The sequence below is a fragment of the Coregonus clupeaformis genome, chromosome 13, assembly GCF_020615455.1.
Source record: "Coregonus clupeaformis isolate EN_2021a chromosome 13, ASM2061545v1, whole genome shotgun sequence".
Lineage (NCBI taxonomy): Eukaryota > Metazoa > Chordata > Actinopteri > Salmoniformes > Salmonidae > Coregonus > Coregonus clupeaformis.
The window spans coordinates 49989301-50009572 of NC_059204.1; positions in this window are offsets into that span (position 1 = coordinate 49989301).

The following is a 20272-nucleotide window of genomic DNA, read 5'->3' on the forward strand; positions in this document are numbered from 1 at the left end:
TCTAGAAGGGCACAGTAGCAGGCCAGTCTGACTGTATTTTTACTTCTGATATTGCAGATCCTCATTCTCCGAAGTCGTCCTATAATAATGTGGCCACATTCTCCCTGCAGGCCCAGTTATTCAGGAAAACCTAACACACTCTGCCTCTTCTCCAATCCGAGTGGCTATTCCTCACGCTTCAATATAGCTTAAATATTTATCATTCACTTTTTAAATGTATTACCTTTTATATGTGGCATAAACACAACCAGTCACAATGTTTTAATTTGATTAGGCTACTTCAACAGTCTCCTGTAGGCATGCGCACGTTCATCCAAAATATAATTCCAGCATCCTCAAAATGGCATGACATAAACCAGGTTTCCATCCAACCTTTTTATGCGAGTAAAGTAGCCTACATGTCTGATAGAAAATGTCACCACATCATGGAAAAGCATGCAGTTTATTAGGCTACAGATTAAATAAATGATGATGAACTTCACAGGGTGGTGAAAGTGCACAGTGATGAGGTTGTTGCTCCTTTCAATAAATATCAAGGGTGACATGATGCTTGGCTGCCATTTGACAAATAAAAATAATCTCGCACTTTTGTCCGTTATAATCTCATCACGTAGTAGCACTGCAAGCTGTTGGCTAGAATGGGAACATTCGCTATTGAGTTGAAAATGTGTTGGAACCCCATTTAACTTAAATATTTTTTTATTCGGTACATGGGAATTTAACCTCAAAAGACAATTTGATGGAAACAACTCTAATGGGAAAATAAGCGAGGGCATTTGACCGATAAAAAAAATGAAAAGCCGATAAATTAAATTGTAGTGGGCCAAATTTTCCAGGAGAGGCTGTCTATCATGTAGTGGAACATCAAATTTTATTGGTCACATGCGCCGAATACAACAGGTGCAGACATTATAGTGAAATGCTTACTTACAGCCCTTAACCAACAGTGCATTTATTTTAAACAAAAAAAGTAAGAATAAAACAACAACAAAAAAAGTGTTGAGAAAAAAAGAGCAGAAGTAAAATAAAGTGACAGTAGGGAGGCTATATATACAGGGGGGTACCGTTGCAGAGTCAATGTGCGGGGGCACCGGCTAGTTGAGGTAGTTGAGGTAATATGTACATGTGGGTAGAGTTAAAGTGACTATGCATAAATACTTAACAGAGTAGCAGCAGCGTAAAAAGGATGGGGTGGGGGGGCAGTGCAAATAGTCCGGGTAGCCATGATTAGCTGTTCAGGAGTCTTATGGCTTGGGGGTAGAAGCTGTTGAGAAGTCTTTTGGACCTAGACTTGGCACTCCGGTGCACGCTTGCCGTGCGGTAGCAGAGAGAACAGTCTATGACTAGGGTGGCTGGAGTCTTTGACAATTTTGAGGGCCTTCCTCTGACACCGCCTGGTATAGAGGTCCTGGATGGCAGGAAGCTTTGCCCCAGTGATGTACTGGGCCGTACGCACTACCCTCTGTAGTGCCTTGCGGTCAGAGGCCAAGCAGTTGCCATACCAGGCGGTGATGCAACCAGTCAGGATGCTCTCGATGGTGCAGCTGTAGAATTTTTTGAGGATCTGAGGACCCGTGCCAAATCTTTTTAGTCTCCTGAGGGGGAATAGGCTTTGTCGTGCCCTCTTCACAACTGTCTTGGTGTGTTTGGACCATGATAGTTCGTTGGTGATGTGGACACCAAGGAACTTGAAGCTCTCAACCTGTTCCACTACAGCCCCGTCGATGAGAATGGGGGCGTGCTCAGTCCTCTTTTTTTCCTGTAGTCCACAATCATCTCCTTTGTCTTGGTCACGTTGAGGGAGAGGTTGTTGTCCTGGCACCACACGGCCAGATCTCTGACCTCCTCCCTATAGGCTGTCTCATCGTTGTCGGTGATCAGGCCTACCACTGTTGTGTCGTCGGCAAACTTAATGATGGTGTTGGAGTCGTGCCGGGCCATGCAGTCATGGGTGAACAGAGAGTACAGGAGGGGACTGAGCACGCACCCCTGAGGGGCCCCCGTGTTGAGGATCAGTGTGGCAGATGTGTTGTTACCTACCCTTACCACCTGGGGGCGGCCCGTCAGGAAGTCCAGGATCCAGTTGCAGAGAGAGGTGTTTAGTCCCAGGATCCTTAGCTTAGTGATGAGCTTAGAGGGCACTATGGTGTTGAATGCTGAGCTGTAGTCAATGAATAGCATTCTCACGTAGGTGTTCCTCTTGTCTAGGTAGGAAAGGGCAGTGTGGAGTGCGATAGAGATTGCATCATCTGTGGATCTGTTGGGGCGGTATGCAAATTGGAGTGGGTCTAGGGTTTCTGGGATTATGCTGTTGATGTGAGCCATGACCAGTCTTTCAAAGCACTTCATGGCTACAGACGTCAGTGCTACGGGTCGGTAGTCATTTAGGCAGGTTATCTTAGAGTTCTTGGGCACGGGGACTATGGTGGTCTGCTTGAAACATGTTGGTATTACAGACTCAGTCAGGGACATGTTGAAAATGTCAGTGAAGACACTTGCCAGTTGGTCAGCACATGCTCGGAGTACACGTCCTGGTAATCCGTCTGGCCCTGCGGCCTTGTGAATGTTGACCTGCTTAAAAGTCTTACTCACATCGGCTACGGAGAGCGTGATCACATAGTCATCCGGAACAGCTGGTGCTCTCATGCATACTTCAGTGTTGCTTGCCTCGAAGCGAGCATAGAAGTGGTTTAGCTCGTCTGGTAGGCTTGTGTCACTGGGCAGCTCGCGGCTGTGCTTCCCTTTGTAGTCTGTAATAGTTTTCAAGCCCTGCCACATCCGACGAGCGTCAGAGCCAGTGTAGTATGATTCAATCTTAGACCTGTATTGACTCTTTGCCTGTTTGATGGTTCGTCGGAGGTCATAGCGGGATTTCTTATAAGCGTCCGAGTCCCGTTCCTTGAAAGCGGCAGCTCTACCCTTTAGCTCAGTGCGGATGTTTCCTGTAATCCATGGCTTCTGGTTGGGGTATGTACGTACGGTCACTGTGGGGACGACATCATCGATGCACTTATTGATGAAGCCAGTGACTGATGTGGTGTACTCCTCAATGCTGTCTGAAGAATCCCGGAACATGTTCCAGTCTGTGCTAGCAAAACAGTCCTGTAGCTTAGCATCTGCGTCAACTGACCACTTTTTTATTAACCGAATCACTGGTGCTTCCTGCTTCAGTTTTTGCTTATAAGCAGGAATCAGGAGGATAGAGTTATGGTCAGATTTGCCAAATGGAGGGCGAGGGAGAGCTTTGTATGCGTCTCTGTGTGTGGAGTAAAGGTGGTCTAGAGTTTTTTTCCCTCTGGTTGCACATTTAACATGCTGGTAGAAATTAGGTAGAACGGATTTAAGTTTCCCTGCATTAAAGTCCCCGGCCACTAGGAGCGCTGCATCTGGATGAGCGTTTTCCTGTTGATTAATGGCCTTGTACAACTCATTCAGTGCAATCTTAATGCCAGCATTGGTTTGTGGTGGTAAATAGACAGCTATGAAAAATATAGATGAAAACTCTCTTGGTAAATAGTGTGGTCTACAGCTTATCATAAGATACTCTACCTCAGGAGAGCAAAACCTCGAGACTTCCTTAGTATTTGATTTTGTGCACCAGCTGTTGTTTACAAATATACAAAGACCGCCACCCCTTGTCTTATCAGAGTCAGCCGTTCTATCCTGCCGATGTAGCGTATAGCCTGCTAGCTGAATGTTATCATTGTTGTCGTTCAGCCACGACTCCGTGAAACATAAGATATTACAGTTTTTAATGTCCCGTTGGTAGGATAACCGTAATCTTAAATCGTCCATTTTATTCTCAAAAGCTTGAACGTTGGCTAATAGGATTGATGGAAGAGGCAGTTTACTCGCTCGCCGTCGGATCCTTACAAGGCACCCGGATCTGCGTCCGCGATATCTCCGTCTCTTCCTCACGCGAATGACGGGGATTTGGGCCTTGTCGGGTGTCTGTATGAAATCCTTCGCGGCCGCCTCGTTGAAGAAAAATTCTTCGTCCAATGCGAGGTGAGTAATCGCTGTCCTGATATCCAGAAGCTCTTTTTGGTTATAAGAGACGATGGCAGAAACATTATGTACAAAATAAATTACAAGTAACGCGGAAAAACACACATAATAGTACAATTGGTTAGAGGGCTGTAAAACGGCAGCCATCTTCTCCGGCGCTGTTTAACTAAAAAGTCCCACGTCTCCTCCGAGCGCCGAATCCACTCATCCACCGCAGGGGCCTCGATCTGGCTCTCGTGCCATGGTGCCAGGACCGGCTGATACCCTAAAACACACTGGAAAGGTGTTAAATTGGTGGAGGAGTGGCGGAGAGAGTTCTGGGCCATCTCTGCCCAGGGGATATACCTAGACCACTCCTCCGGCCGATCCTGGCAATAGGACCTCAGAAACCTACCCACATCCTGGTTGACTCGTTCAACCTGCCCATTGCTCTCTGGGTGGTACCCCGAGGTAAGGCTCACCGAGACCCCCAAGCGTTCCATGAACGCCCCCCAGACTCTGGAGGTGAACTGTGGACCTCGGTCAGACACAATATCCTCGGGGACCCCATAGTGCCGGAACACGTGGGTAAATAGGGCCTCAGCGGTCTGTAGGGCAGTAGGGAGACCCGGCATTGGGAGGAGACGACAGGCCTTGGAAAACCGATCCACAACGACCAAAATTGTGGTATTCCCCTGGGAGGGGGGTAGGTCGGTTAAAAAATCCACCGAGAGGTGGGACCATGGTCGTTGTGGAACGGGCAGGGGATGTAACTTTCCCCTGGGCAAATGTCTAGGTGCCTTACACTGGGCGCACACCGAGCAGGAAGAGACATAAACCCTCACATCCTTAGCTAACGTTGGCCACCAGTATTTCACGCTAAGGCAGTGCACTGTCCGGGCAATACCTGGATGTCCAGAGGAGGGTGATGTATGAGCCCAATAAATAAGGCGATCACGAACCTCGGGCCGGAACGTACGTCCGCCCCCACAGGACACTCGGGGGGAGTAGGGTCGGTACGCAGTGCCCGCTCGATCTCCGCATCGACCTCCCACACCACCGGAGCCACCAGACAAGACTCCGGCAGTATGGGAGCAGGCTCAATGGACCTCTCCTCTGTGTCATACCGCCGGGACAGGGCGTCTGCCTTACCGTTCTGGGGCCCTGGGATGTATGTGATCTTAAAAACAAACCGGGTCAGGAACATGTTCCACCTAGCCTGACGAGGGTTCAATCTCCTAGCTGCCCGGATGTACTCCAGGTTACGGTGGTCAGTCAGAATGAGGAAAGGGTGTTGAGCCCCCTCAAGCCAATGCCTCCACACCTTTAGGGCCTGGACTACAGCTAACAGCTCCCTGTCCCCTACGTCATAATTATGCTCCGCCGAGCTGAGCTTCTTAGAATAGAACGCACAGGGGCGGAGCTTAGGTGGCGTGCCGGACCGTTGCGACAGGACTGCCCCAATACCGGCCTCGGACGCGTCTACCTCTACTTGGAATGGTAAAGAGGGATCCGGATGCGCCAGCACCGGAGCCGAGGTGAACAGGTTTTTCAGTTTGGCAAATGCCCTGTCCGCCTCAGCTGACCACTGCAAGCGAACCGGACCCCCCTTTAGCAGGGACGTAATGGGAGCTGCAACCTGTCCAAAGCCCCGGATAAACCTCCGGTAGTAATTAGCAAAACCCAAAAACTGCTGCACCTCTTTTACAGTGGTCGGAGTTCGCCAATTACGCACGGCCGACACACGGTCAACCTCTATCTTCACACCAGACGCGGACAACCGATAACCCAAAAAGGAGACGGACTCCTGGAAGAACAAGCATTTCTCTGCCTTGACATACAAGTCATGCTCCAACAGTCTCCTCAACACTCGGCGCACCAGGGCTACATGCTCGGCTCGTGTAGAAGAGTACACTAGGATGTCGTCGATGTATACTACCACACCCTGCCCATGCATGTCCCGGAAAATCTCGTCAACAAAGGATTGGAAGACTGAAGGAGCATTCATTAACCCGTATGGCATGACGAGATACTCGTAATGACCCGAGGCGGTGCTAAATGCTGTTTTCCATTCATCCCCCTCCCTAATGCGCACCAGATTGTACGCGCTCCTGAGATCCAACTTAGTGAAGAACCGCGCTCCGCGTAATGATTCTGTCATAGTCGCAATCAGTGGAAGAGGGTAACTGTACTTAACCGTGATCTGATTGAGACTACGGTAATCAATACACGGGCGCAAACCCCCGTCCTTCTTCACAAAGAAGAAACTCGAGGAAACCGGGGAAGTGGAGGACCGTATGTATACCTGTGCCAAGGACTCGGCTATGTAAGTCTCCATAGCCGCTGTCTCCTCTTGAGACAGGGGATACACACGGCTCCGCGGAAGTGCCGCTCCTGTTTGGAGATCTATCGCACAATCCCCCTGTCTATGAGGTGGTAGCCGTGTTGCCCTCGTTTTGCTGAACACAAGTGCTAAATCCTCATATTCAGGGGGAATGCGCATTGCGGGCACTTGGTTCGGACTCTCTACCGAGGTCGCCCCTAAGGAAACACCTAGACATCTCCCTACACACTGGGCAAACCACTCCATAAGAGCCCTCTGTTGCCACGCAATGGTAGGATCATGGGCGCTTAACCAGGGAAGCCCCAGCACCACGGGATACCCAGGAGAGTCAATCAGATAAAACTGAATGATCTCCTCATGACCCCCCTGCGTCGTCATCTTAAGTGGTGCTGTGACTTCTCTGATCAACCCCGACCCCAACGGCCGGCTGTCTAGGGCATGAACAGGAAAGGGGGCTTCTACCAGCCGAAGGGGAATTCCTAACCTATAACAAAATGCACGATCAACAAAATTCCCAGCTGCGCCTGAATCTACTAGCGCCTTATGCTGGGAATGAGGTGCCACCTGTGGAAATCTCACAGGTATACACATGTGACCAACAGAGAGCTCTGGGTAAGTGGAGCACCTACTCACCTGAAATGACTCCCTAGTGCGTGACCTGTTGTCCCCTCTCCCAGGAGACCCTCCCCAGCACCTGGCCGCGGTGTGTCCTCCACGGCCACAGTTGGTGCAGAGGATGGCCCCCCTCAGGTTCTCTCTCCTCCTCTCTCTAGCGCCAGCACCTCCAAGCTCCATGGGAATCGGCTCGGAGGTGCTGGAGGGTGGAATGGACGACCCCCACTCGGGACGTCCGCGGGTAGCCAGCAGGGTGTCGAGACGGATGGAGATGTCCACCAACTGGTCGAAGGATAGGTTGGTGTCCCTGCAGGCCAGCTCACGACGAACGTCCTCTCGTAGGCTACACCGATAATGGTCGATGAGGGCCCTCTCATTCCACCCCGCATCCGCCGCTAGACTCCGGAACTCCAGGGCGAACTCCTGTGCGCTCCTCTTCCCCTGTCGGAGGTGGAACAGACGTTCCCCCGCCGCCTTCCCCTCAGGTGGATGATCGAAGACAGCCCTGAAGCGGCGGGAGAACTCCGCGTAGGTGATGGTAGCGGCGTCTATTCCCCTCCATTCGGCGTTGGCCCACTCCAACGCCTTGCCGGATAGACAGGAGATGAGGGCGGAGACGCTCTCGTATCCCGAGGGCGCTGGGTGTATGGTGGCCAGGTAGAGTTCCACCTGCAGGAGGAACCCCTGACACCCGGCTGCAGAACCATCATATGCCCTCGGGAGCGAGAGCCGAATGCCACTGGGTTCCGGTGCTGAGAGAGGAGGACTGGCCGTTGGTGATGGGATGGTGTGAGAAGGCGTGGGCACCTCTCCCGTAACCAACCGGCGCAGAGTGTTGGACACCTCGTTCATGGCGGCCCCAAGTTGCCGGATCATGGTGTCTTGGTCACTGATCCGATCCTCCAGCGACTTGGGTGCCGCCACTGCTCCTGCTGACTCCATACTAGTGTGTTGTTCTGTCAAGGCTGAGGTGTATGTGGTGTGGGAGTCAGGCGCAGGACACCGAAGCTTAGTCCAACAAAGTTTACTTGTGAAACCACAAGGCAAAGATACAAATATCGGCCTCAAAACAAAACAGAGGCGAGCAATTACGCAACTATGCGTAATACAATAAAACAACAAAACAGAGACAAACACGCAGCACTACGGACAGGCGAAAAACAACACACAACCTAACCAATACTAAACAGGCAACTTATAGAACACGTAATCAGACACAAACGGACACAGGTGTAATAGACAGACAAAAGCAATCAAACATAGAAACATTCAACGGTGGCAGCTAGTACTCCGGGGACGACGAACGCCGAAGCCTGCCCGAACAAGGAGGAGGAGCAGCCTCGGCAGAATCCGTGACAACCTGTAACTTCTTCTTTAAGAGGCTCCTCTGTCCTCCACTCGTTACCTGTATTAATGGCACCTGTTTGAACTTGTTATCAGTATAAAAGACACCTGTCCACAACCTCAAACAGTCACACTCCAAACTCCACTATGGCCAAGACCAAAGAGCTGTCAAAGGACACCAGAAACAAAATTGTAGACCTGCACCAGGCTGGGAAGACTGAATCTGCAATAGGTAAGCAGCTTGGTTTGAAGAAATCAACTGTGGGAGCAATTATTAGGAAATGGAAGACATACAAGACCACTGATAATCTCCCTCGATCTGGGGCTCCACGCAAGATCTCACCCCGTGGGGTCAAAATGATCACAAGAACGGTGAGCAAAAATCCCAGAACCACACGGGGGGACCTAGTGAATGACCTGCAGAGAGCTGGGACCAAAGTAACAAAGCCTACCATCATTAACACACTACGCCGCCAGGGAACTCAAATCCTGCAGTGCCAGACGTGTCCCCCTGCTTAAGCCAGTACATGTCCAGGCCCGTCTGAAGTTTGCTAGAGTGCATTTGGATGATCCAGAAGAGGATTGGGAGAATGTCATATGGTCAGATGAAACCAAAATAGAACTTTTTGGTAAAAACTCAACTCGTCGTGTTTGGAGGACAAAGAATGCTGAGTTGCATCCAAAGAACACCATACCTACTGTGAAGCATGGGGGTGGAAACATCATGCTTTGGGGCTGTTTCTCTGCAAAGGGACCAGGACGACTGATCCGTGTAAAGGAAAGAATGAATGGGGCCATGTATCGTGAGATTTTGAGTGAAAACCTCCTTCCATCAGCAAGGGCATTGAAGATGAAACGTGGCTGGGTCTTTCAGCATGACAATGATCCCAAACACACCGCCCGGGCAATGAAGGAGTGGCTTCGTAAGAAGCATTTCAAGGACCTGGAGTGGCCTAGCCAGTCTCCAGATCTCAACCCCATAGAAAATCTTTGGAGGGAGTTGAAAGTCCGTGTCGCCCAGCGACAGCCCAAACACATCACTGCTCTAGAGGATATCTGCATGGAGGAATGGGCCAAAATACCAGCAACAGTGTGTGAAAACCTTGTGAAGACTTACAGAAAATGTTTGACCTGTGTCATTGCCAACAAAGACTCCTGAACAGCTAATCATGGCTACCCGGACTATTTGCACTGCCCCCCCACCCCATCCTTTTTACGCTGCTGCTACTCTGTTAAGTATTTATGCATAGTCACTTTAACTCTACCCACATGTACATATTACCTCAACTACCTCAACTAGCCGGTGCCCCCGCACATTGACTCTGCAACGGTACCCCCCTGTATATATAGCCTCCCTACTGTCACTTTATTTTACTGTATATATAGCCTCCCTACTGTCACTTTATTCTACTTCTGCTCTTTTTTTCTCAACACTTTTTTGTTGTTGTTGTTTTATTCTTACTTTTTTTGTTTAAAATAAATGCACTGTTGGTTAAGGGCTGTAAGTAAGCATTTCACTGCAATGTCTGCACCTGTTGTATTCGGCGCATGTGACCAATAAAATTTGATTTGATTTGATTTGATTTGAACAAAGGGTATATAACAAAGTATTGAGAAACTTTTGTTATTGACCAAATACTTATTTTCCACCATAATTTGCAAATAAATTCATAAAAAATCCTACAATGTGATTTTCTGGATTTTTTCTCTCATTTTGTCTGTCATAGTTGACGTGTACCTATGATGAAAATTACAGGCCTCTCTCATCTTTTTAAGTGGGAGAACTTGCACAATTGGTGGCTGACTAAATACTTTTTTCCCCCACTGTATATCTGTATAGCAGATGCAGTAGCCACCTGACATAAAGAAATGCATGTCGGTGTCGTAGCATGTCACCTGCATATCTATCGCTCTCTCGATCTCTCGTGGGCGAGGCCTAAGCTTCTCTTCCTTTATATAGGCTTAATATTTTTGTAAGTATTAATATCATACAGTGGACACCTAAGCCTAAAGGCCTATGCATGCAATGCTCTGATTCATTTAGTGGTCAAATCTCCGACAGCTGAACTGTGAGGTGGACAATTATTGTTTTAGGAAAGTAAAAACCAATAAAAGAAAAAGGCTATAAAGTTTTGAATATGCTACACATCGAAACACAAGGAATAGTGTTTGTGTAATTTGTTACAGGCGGTTTTTAAAGACGGGTAAATATTGCTCATTTGACCAATATCCCCTTTTCTTTTTTAAATTCATTTTCATTCTTAATTTTTTATATATTTTGTTTCATTTTTTTCATTTTTTGGGGGGGGTAGATTAGCTTAATATTGCAGATAGATTGTAAGTTCCATCAATGTAATTGTCTGCATCACTTCCAATCCCCCATGTTTTTTATATACAGTGGGGAGAACAAGTATTTGATACACTGCCGATTTTGCAGGTTTTCCTACTTACAAAGCATGTAGAGGTCTGTAATTTTTTATCATAGGTACACTTCAACTGTGAGAGACTGAATCTAAAACAAAAATTCAGAAAATCACATGGTATGATTTTTAAGTAATTAATTTGCATTTTATTGCATGACATAAGTATTTGATACATCAGAAAAGCAGAACTTAATATTTCGTACAGAAACCTTTGTTTGCAATTACAGAGATCATACGTTTCCTGTAGGTCTTGACCAGGTTTGCACACACTGCAACAGGGATTTTGGCCCACTCCTCCATACAGGCCTTCTCCAGATCCTTCAGGTTTCAGGGCTGTCGCTGGGCAATACGGACTTTCAGCTCCCTCCAAAGATTTTCTATTGGGTTCAGGTCTGGAGACTGGCTAGGCCACTCCAGGACCTTGAGATGCTTCTTACGGAGCCACTCCTTAGTTGCCCTGGCTGTGTGTTTCGGGTCATTGTCATGCTGGAAGAACCAGCCACGACCCATCTTCAATGCTCTTACTGAGGGAAGGAAGTTGTTGGCCAAGATCTCGCGATACATGGCCCCATCCATCGTCCCCTCAATACGGTGCAGTTTTCCTGTCCCCTTTGCAGAAAAGCATCCCCAAAGAATGATGTTTCCACCTCCATGCTTCACGGTTGGGATGGTGTTCTTGGGGTTGTACTCATCCTTCTTCTTCCTCCAAACACGGCGAGTGGAGTTTAGACCAAAAAGCTCTATTTTTGTCTCATCAGACCACATGACCTTCTCCCATTCCTCCTCTGGATCATCCAGATGGTCATTGGCAAACTTCAGACGGGCCAGACATGCTCTGGCTTGAGCAGGGGGACCTTGCGTGCGCTGCAGGATTTTAATCCATGATGGCGTAGTGTGTTACTAATGGTTTTCTTTGAGACTGTGGTCCCAGCTCTCTTCAGGTCATTGACCAGGTCCTTCCGTGTAGTTCTGGGCGGATCCCTCACCTTCCTCATGATCATTGATGCCCCACGAGGTGAGATCTTGCATGGAGCCCCAGACCGAGGGTGATTGACCGTCATCTTGAACTTCTTCCATTTTCTAATAATTGCGCCAACAGTTGTTGCCTTCTCACCAAGCTGCTTGCCTATTGTCCTGTAGCCCATCCCAGCCTTGTGCAGGTCTACAATTTTATCCCTGATGTCCTTACACAGCTCTCTGGTCTTGGCCATTGTGGAGAGGTTGGAGTCTGTTTGATTGAGTGTGTGGACAGGTGTCTTTTATACAGGTAACGAGTTCAAACAGGTGCAGTTAATACAGGTAATGAGTGGAGAACAGGAGGGCTTCTTAAAGAAAAACTAACAGGTCTGTGAGAACCGGAATTCTTACTGGTTGGTAGGTGATCAAATACTTATTTCATGCAATAAAATCCAAATTAATTACTTAAAAATCATACAATGTGATTTCTGGATTTTTGTTTTAGATTCCGTCTCTCACAGTTGAAGTGTACCTATTATAAAAATTACAGACCTCTACATGCTTTGTAAGTAGGAAAACCTGCAAAATCGGCAGTGTATCAAATACTTGTTCTCCCCACTGTATATATTCCCCTTTATTACTTTCCAACCCCGCCACCCTTTCCCTACTTGGGGTAAACTAGTGAACAACAATGCTTAGGCCTCTACTATACTTACTATCTATATTTTATGGACACAGTCAATTTTACAATAAATATATTTTGTTAGTTTTTTTCTCCTGAACTTCTTCTACTCTCAACCTCTCCGATCATTTTCATTTCCATCTGGTTTGCTTCTATATGCCATATCTTTCTAACTGTGCTCTTTCTCAAAAGCTCCCAACATACAACCTATATACTTATTATGGACACAGTATGCTTACATTATTAGTTATCTTGTTATTATTTTGTTGTTAGTTGTTATTAGTCCCATCCTTCAACTCCATTCAACACCTCCCATCTATCTCTTAACACCATCCATATAGGATTTCTATTTGCCATATATATTTCAACTGTACTGTGATGTTTTACAAATATTCTGAACCTTTCTATTCTCATTGTTTCAACAGATTGTGAATAAAAAATACAATGTTTTGCTAAAAGTATTATAATATTATTGATCGATTTACTATGACTTTTCAGATCACCCAGTAATGCTATCTGCAAGGTTAGCTCCAGGTAAATATTGCAATCCTTTAGCCATTCCTGGACCTGTGTATTGCATATCAGTTCATAAACACTATGCCATGGGATCGGTACGTCAAAAATCTCTTCCCAACTATTTTGCAATCTATATGGGACGGCTGTCAATCCTTTGGTCCTTAAATGAAACTGATATGCTTTTTTATTTATCACAGTTTTCCTTAACCAATTATGTTCTTTAATGCAAGGCCGACAGACAAGTTCCTTACTTTCTGTAACGATCCCGGCTGTCTGAGTCGGGTCCTGTCTGGTGACTAGTTTTTCCTGTTCGTAATCTCCAGTTTCCCGAGGGTTCGGGAACGCTCCGGGGAGCGCTCTTGTTTTCCGCACCTGCATCCCATCAGCAATCTGCACACCTGGTCCTGATCATCACCCTTCTTAGGCTCTGGCCGAACATCCAGTTCCTGCCGGATCGTTAGCCATGAACAGTAGGTTTTGTCAGAGTATCAGTCCTAGAGCGTCTAGCGTTAGTTTTGTTGTTTTGTACCTTGTTGGTTTTTGGTTTACTTACCTCCGTTTTTGTCCCATCTGCAGTCACTCGTCCGGAACCTTCACCCTACCTCTGCCTGATGGTCGGCGGCTGCCGAGCCATCACTGGACCAACAACTGCACCCTCAACAACTCATCCACGCCGCCCGCTCTGTCCCTGGATTATTCTGCACCTTTTTTGAATCTGTAATAAACCCTCACCTTCGTTCAACTCTCCTTGTCCTGGTCTGCTTCTGGGTTCTGTCTGAGGGAACCGTGACACTTTCTCTCCCTTCCACTTTCCTCTTCCATTTTTGCGGTAAGGCTGCAATTATTTGGTTGTAATTTTGGGTCGAGCAGACATTTCCATATGTTTTTGTTAGCTGCATGTGCGACATAACTCCACCAGTCCTACCGATGATATCATTTACGAAGATTATACCTTTTTTTTTTTTTTTTTTAATTTTGTCAAAAAAAACGGTTTTTTATCAATTAGTATATTTGAATTTAACATTTACATTTTAGTCATTTAGCAGACGCTCTTATCCAGAGTGACTTACAGTTAGTGAATGCATACATGTTGTGTATTTTTATTTTTAATTTTTTTCATACTGGCCCCCCGTGGGAAACAAACCCACATCCCTGCCGGCCAAACCCTCCCCTACCTTGGACCAATTGGGCACCGCCCATGGGTCTCCCGGTCACGGCCAGCTGCGACAGAGCCTGGACTATAACCAGGATCTCTAGTGGCACAGCTAGCACTGCGATGCAGTGCCTTAGACCACTGCGCCACTTGGGAGTCAGATAATCTACCATTTACATAGGAGTGGTTAAAACATGCTAATAACGGTCCTCTTAGTATATCAGAAAAGGTTTGGTATACCTCGACTGGTATGCCATCCAATATCCCTTGTTTATTGATGGTGCTGGCTGCACCAAGTCGGATCTGAATGCATATGGATGTCCGGTAAATTTCTCAAATGTCTGGTAAATGACCACAATATTTGTTGCATTATTTGTTCTGTCGTTTCTGGAGGATTAAATTGAAATTGCAACCAACTTTCTATGGCTTGTTTTAGAAATAGTGATATTTGGGAGATTTCCTTTTCAAATAACTAAAAGTGAGAGGTTTTAATCTGAATAAAGGGAAAAAGGACATTCTTGAACATTGGGTGAGACAATCTTACTAATTTGCTAGAGAACCAGTTCTGATTTAAGTATAACTTTTGTATGACTGAAGCTTTTAGTGATAGGTCTAATGCTTTAATATTTAATAATTTCTGTCCTCCAAATTCATATTCATTATATATAAATAGGCCCGTTTAATTTTGTCTGGCTTGCCGTTCCAAATAAAATGGAATTATTTTTCTCATATAATTTAAAAACTGTTCGCTAGGCGTAGGCAAGACCATAAGCAAATAGGTAAACTGGGATAATACTAAATTTAATCAGGGTGCTTTTTCCACAAATTGACAGGTATTTACCTTTCCATGGTAGCAAGATCTTATCTATTTTTGCTAACTTTTTATTATAATTTATTGAATTGAGATAATGTATTTCCTTTGGGATATGTATTCCGAGTATATCCACATCACCGTCAGACCATTTTATTGGTAAACTACATTGTAATGTAAAATTTATATTTTTTAGGGATCCAATACGTAATATAGTACATTTGTCATAATTTGGTTGTAATCCAGAGTGGTTAGAAAATGTATCTAGATCCTCTATGAGGCTGTGTAGGGATTCTAGTTGTGGATTTAAAAGAAAACATGAATCATCAGCGTACAATGACACCTTTGTTTTTAAGCCCTGGATTTCTTATCCTCTGATATTATTGTTGGATCTGATTTTAATAGCTAACATCTCGATGGCCACAATAAATAGATATGCCGATAGTGGACAACCTTGTTTCACTCCTCTTGACAGTTTAAAACTTTCGGAGAAATAGCCATTATTTACTATTTTACACCTAGGGTTACTATACATGATTTTGACCCATTTTATAAGAGATTCTCCAAAATTGAAATGCTCCAGGCATTTATATATAAACCCCAGTCGTACTTTATCAAATGCCTTTTCTAAGTCTGCTATGAATAGCAGGCCTGGTTTCCCAGATTTTCCATGAGGTTCTATTGTTTCCAATACTTGCCTTATATTTTCCACTTGTATCCTGTTTCAGTAATAATGAGATCAGACCTTCTTCTTGAGTGTCAGATAATCTACCATTTACATAGGAGTGGTTAAAACATGCTAATAACGGTCCTCTTAGTATATCAGAAAAGGTTTGGTATACCTCGACTAGTATGCCATCCAATATCCCTTGTTTATTGATGGTGCTGGCTGCACCAAGTCGGATCTGAATGCATATGGATGTCCGGTAAATTTCTCAAATGTCTGGTAAATGAAAATCTTCATAAAGGAAACCCTGAACTGTGCATATTGTTTTTATGCAGATTTTGTAAATATTCGCATGAAAATTTGTCGCCAATTGGATGGAAACCTATAGACACCCTAAAGACTCTGGCTAGTGAGCTAGTCCAGTGTCACTTTGCCTGCACATCATGGTTCCCCAGCAGCCCCATCTCATGTTAACCTTTTCATGTGTGAGTTCCAGATATCTCTGACGGTCGCCCCAGCGTGAGTTTTTTTATGTGTGATGTCAGAATGCACTCACTGTTCCAAAATGCGATTGTCAATTTATTTTACAGTACAAGGGGAGGGTCATGTGAAAATATTTTTGGGTGCATTCTTTTTTATAACACCTTGAGTTGGACCAGACAAATAAGTAATATATATATTAATAAAACGATAACCCCACCCAACTGTCTATTGTACTCGTGGATTACAGTAGGCTGGCAGACCACTTTCCTATTACCAACACCATCCTGTCAGACTAGCCTCGTTACTTGAGTGGAATCATTTGCATTGTGAAAATTGGAAAGGCAAGTAACAGTACTTGTACCTCCACTGTATGGACAATACATTGCCTCCTATCCTCTGTAGCTCAGCTGGTAGAGCACGGCGCTTGTAACGCCAAGGTAGTGGGTTCGATCCCCGGGACCACCCATACACAAAAAAAAATTATGCACGCATGACTGTAAGTCGCTTTGGATAAAAGCGTCTGCTAAATGGCTTATTATTATTATTATTATATCCTATATCAACGCATATCCCCACGCTCGGTTTGAAGCTCCCACTTTTTAAAGTCCTTAAATGCGTCAAAAAACTTTCCCACATGCATTGAACCCCTGTTCTCTACGAATACATACAAGCGTGGGTGATGTATAAAAGTTGTCGAACCAAACGTTGTAACCCTGGTTTGCATATGGCACAATCACTTCCTGATCAACTTTCCTGGCTAGGTCTACCACGTGACCATCCATGTAAACATTGAAATATAAAGTGTAGCTGGTGTCAGATATTGCAATGACCCATAATTTAAAGCCCACCTAGTTGGCTTCCCTTTCATATACTGCTTGAATCCTGAAAGCCCCTTTGGTTTGACCATGCGCTGATCTACGGCTATGTTTTGGCATGGCTCATACAGCTGTGTAAAGCAGTCAACAGAGCTTTGAAGTGATTACGCAACATGAAAGCTCTAGCCCAAGAACCCTGAAGAGACTTTGTACCCCAGTATCGATTTAAGGTCTTGGTAAATCCCAGATAAATGAGCAGTCCAAGAAACCGGTAGAATTCTGTAGGTGTAACCTCAAGCCACGCTCAGAGGGAATCATCATACGATGGACACTCCAAAACAAGTCCCCAACCCTGACTATTTGTGAACCCACAAACCTCTGCCATCAATACCTGCGTGAAAAATAACAACAAGAAGTTTAATCTCCCTTATTCTGCCCTTAGCGGTCGACCGAACTGGCTGACTTACACTGCCAAGATCTAAACCAACTGGATGTTCAGGCCTGAAAGGGATACATTCCGATGCCTGTGTATCAACATCATTACACAACTGAAATGTGCTATCGGGCAAGACAGAGTGTTTATGCTTACAGGGACGTGGAGCACGAACAGAAAGACTTACAGAGACAAAAATAGATAATTGTTGGTATACTCACTAACAAATGAATAAAAAACATTGTTCTAATATATATATATATATACAGTATATATATATATATATATATATATATATATAAAAGCCTGACAATACATAACAATAACACATTATTTATAGTTACCTTCCAGTTGAAGAGCTGTCATGAACCCTGCGTCCTGAGTCTGTTCCTGCCTGTGTTGACGTTTTTCTGCTCTGTATCTCCTGTTTCCCGAAGGTGCCTGAACGCACCCTGTTCGGTTGCCGGGCGACATTGCTAGGCGGGTGATCTCTCGATTACCCGCACCTGCTTCTCATCAGCTTCGGCACACCTGGTCCTGATCATCACCCCTTCATAAGCTCTGACCTGACATCCATTCCCTGCTGGATCGTTAGCCATAAACAGTATGTTTTGCCAGTGTATCAGCCTCAGAGTACTAGCGTTAGTTTTGTTGTTTTTTGCACCTTGTTGACCTGCCTTGTACTTACCTCCGTTTGTTCTGTCTACAGTCATTCTCCCGGAACCTTCACCCAACCCCTGCCGTGCCATCAGTTCATCTGCCACTTCACCACCACCTACTCATCTCCGCCACCCGCTCCGTCTCCTGGACTATTCTGCATCTTTTAAACACTCTCATTCGTTCAACTCACCTTGTCCTGGTCTGCTTCTGGGTTCGGTCTTAGAGAACCGTGACAGAACGATCCGGCCAATAATGAACCCAGCGGACCTGGACTCTGTTCGCCATGCCAATACCCAGCAGGAGATGATGTTGGGACAACACAGCACGGCGCTACAGGAGATAGCGTTATCGGTTCGGAACTTTTCTGCCAGTCTGACGAAGATCGAGGCTCAGCTCAGTTTGCCGGTGGAGAATCCACCACCGGTTTCACCTCTCTCGCCTGCCGCTTCTGGAGCTGTGCCCTTCAGTGAGCCCAAGATTCCGACACCTGATAAGTATGAAAGGGATTTGGGAAGATGCCGTTCCTTTCTTATGCAGTGTGGATTAGTGTTCGATCTACAGCCCCACTCTTACGCCACAGACAAGGCTAGGATAGCCTTTGTTATTGAATTGCTGCGTGGTAGAGCCCTGGAGTGGGCTTCAGCCGTATGGGAACGACAGGACACCTGCATGGCGTCATACCAGCAGTTCACGGCAGAGATGAGGAAGCTGTTTGACCATCCAGTCCGAGGTAAGGACGCAGCTAAGGGCCTGTTTTCTCTTCGCCAAGGAACTCGCAGCGTTGCCGACTTCGTAGTCAAATTCAGGACATTGGCTGTGGAGAGTGGGTGGAATGAGGAGTCACTGCTAGCGGCCTTTTACCAGGGGCTGTCGGAGCAACTCAAGGATGAGTTGATCTCCTATCCGGAGCCTAGTGACCTGGACAGTTTGGTAGCTTTGTCTATTCGGGTGGATAACAGAGTTCGAGAGAGAAGGAGGGAGAAGCAATGGGGCCCGTCCAATCAATCAGCTTCTCAGTTTCCAGTCGGGTCAGGAGGTGGACAAGAATGCGTCGATCATTGTCCACCACACGGGATTAGTGGAGAGGTCCTGCCTCCAGATTCTGAACCCATGCAAGTGGGGAGGCACGGGTTAACCAAGGAGGAGCGCCAACATGGACGTATGACCAACTGCTGCCTCTACTGTGGTAGTTTGGGACATTACATCTCCACTTGTTCCCAGCGGCCGTCAAACTGCTCGGCTCGCTAAAGTTGGGAGGACTTTTAGCGAGCCAGTTTCAACCTCTCAATACCCCTGTCAGACCCCGTTTCCCGGCTACCCTCATGAACAGGAATCAGAGTTTAGCGATTAACGCTTTCGTCGATTCAGGTGCCGATGGAAGATTTATTGATGCCGACGTGGTGGAACAGCTGGGGCTTTCCAAGGAGCGATTACCGGAAGCCATTGAAGCTACCACTCTGAACGGCAGTAGTCTGGCACGTATCATGATGAGGACTGAACCGGTTAAGATGCTGTTGTCAGGGAATCATTCTGAGGTTATCTCATTCTTCATTCTGCCTTCTTCCCATGTTCCTCTGGTCCTTGGATACCCCTGGCTGAAAGAACACAATCCCACGTTCGATTGGGTGACTGGCAAGGTAACTAGTTGGAGCATTGATTGTCATGCTAACTGCCTCAAGACTGCCTGTTCCCATTCTGTTCCCAGTCAGGTGATTGAGGCTAACCCCCCAGATTTGTCCCTGGTTCCCGAGACATATCACAATTTGGGGGAAGTGTTCAGTAAGCAGAGGGCTCTGTCACTCCCTCCCCACCAACCATATGATTGTGCCATAAACCTGTTCCCTGGAGCTGCCTATCCCAAGTGACGGTTATACAGCATCTCCCGACCTGAACGTGAAGCTTTGGAGACCTACATAAAGGAGTCCCTAGCTGCTGGTCTCATTCGTCCCTCGTCATCACCCCTGGGGGCAGGATTCTTCTTTGTGAGTAAAAAGGATGGCTCTCTTCGACCTTGTATTGATTATCGGGGGTTGAATGATATCACGGTCAAGAACAAGTATCCCCTGCCCTTGATGAGCTCTGCTTTCGACTCCTTACAGGGTGCTACTGTGTTCACCAAGCTGGACCTACGCAATGCGTATCATCTGGTCCGGATCAGAGAGGGGGACGAGTGGTTGACTGGTTTCAACACACCGATGGGTCATTTCGAGTATCAGGTGATGCCGTTTGGACTGACCAATGCCCCAGCAGTGTTCCAGAGTATGGTGAATGACGTCCTGAGAGATATGATCGGTCTTTTTGTGTTTGTTTACCTGGATGACATTCTTATCTTCTCGAAGGAGCCTTCCAGCCACGTCCAGCATGTCAAGCAGGTTATGCAGC